Genomic DNA, 1702 nt, shown 5'->3' on the forward strand with positions numbered 1-1702 from the left:
CTGCATTTCATGGCTGAAAGATCGCCTCATACTGCATCTGCATGGCTGAAAGATCGCCTCATACTGCATCTCATGGGCTGAAAGATCGCCTCATACTACATCTGCACGGCTGAAAGATCACCACATACTACATCTGCACGGCTGAAAGATCACCACATGCTACTGCATCCTTCATGGGCTGAAATATCGCCAACTTGTCCAAAGGCATCATCGTTCGGAGGCACCATCCTTATGGCCAGAGAACACCATGTCATGGCCTGAGGATCCCTTTCAATCTTTTGCATATCATTATTCAAAGGCATCATGGTTTGGAGGCATCATTTTCATAGCCCGAGAGCATCATTTCATAGCCTGCGAATCTTTTATTACACGCTTCATGGCCCAGGATGTCATGGTCTAAGGACGTCATCCTCACCGTCCAAAGACATCATTCATGGTCCGGCGGGAACTTGCATCATGTTTAAATTTATGCACGATATACGTTTGTATTATTTATATTTGAAGGTAAAACCGACATGCAACAGCCGTCCCGGCAGGAGCCCGCCCCAGTTCCCGCAACCATATCAAACCTAACCATTCCCGTAAACCGTCCACTCACACTCGACCAGCCTAAAATATTGTGTCCGTTCTTGGAAAGTACCCCTCGGCATACTCCGCCGACGGATCCTGAACTACATATGACCTGATTCCTGTAAAACCAGGGATATGTAGGTAGCTCAGAAGCCATGGTGCGGCCTAAACCTGTCCAAAACTATTTCGCTCGGTCAAAATTGGCCATCATATCTTTATCCGAAAACTCTTTCATCATTCCCGGGTAAAGAGGGGCAGCTGTTTACACCCAATTTTTCCCAATATATTTTCAATATGGAAAATAGCTTCAAAATGATATATGCATATATGCAAGTGCTTCATTACTTTTCCTTAATTTTAAAAGATTTTTAAATCTATTCATTCTCTTATTTTTATCCGTAAAATTCAGTAATTGTTTCCAAAATTGTCAACTTTTGGTGATTCCCGGAGCCCCACTTAACCCCAGCCGTTGATCGATTATATCAACGGCTCCCATTGCCCCCTTCCTTTTTAACCCAAACGACCCCTTCACCCTAATTCATTTCTCACATACCGCCGCCCCTGAATCCCCTTCTCTCTCAATTCTCTATGCAACACCACCACAAACCCTAGCCGCCGCCACCCAATTCCACCCTAATTCACCTCAATCCCCACCTAATCCATGGTCTCCCCTGGAGTTTTGAGACATGTACTCGTATACTATGTCCACTGGTTACATATTTTTCGTGATTCCATGGACAAATCTCAAATAGGTCTGGTCCAGTCCTTGCTTGACCTCGATCTCTGGTTCTTTTCCGGCCATCTATGGTTGTTCAAGTCAGATCCTTGACTTTTCCGACTAGATCGGTATCTTTCAAAGCCTTTCTCACTTTCTCTGGGTTCTTCGAAACCCTAGCTTTAAGAGCTTTTCAATTTTTCTTTCAGATCTATCTTAGATCTGTGCTTGTTATGAACTTCTTAGTGTTTTCTCAAAGGTTCTCCGATTTTCTTTCAAAATAACTCTTCATTTTCAAATTAGGGTTTCCTAAACTTTTCTCCGATTTTCAGTGTATTTTTATGATTTTACTATGTCTGTCCATGTTTGTTGCTACCTGTTTCATCGTGCTAAAAGCCCTAAGTGTTTTGGCTCTAC

The sequence above is a fragment of the Nicotiana attenuata genome, unplaced genomic scaffold, assembly GCF_001879085.1.
Source record: "Nicotiana attenuata strain UT unplaced genomic scaffold, NIATTr2, whole genome shotgun sequence".
In the NCBI taxonomy this organism is placed as follows: Eukaryota; Viridiplantae; Streptophyta; class Magnoliopsida; order Solanales; family Solanaceae; genus Nicotiana; species Nicotiana attenuata.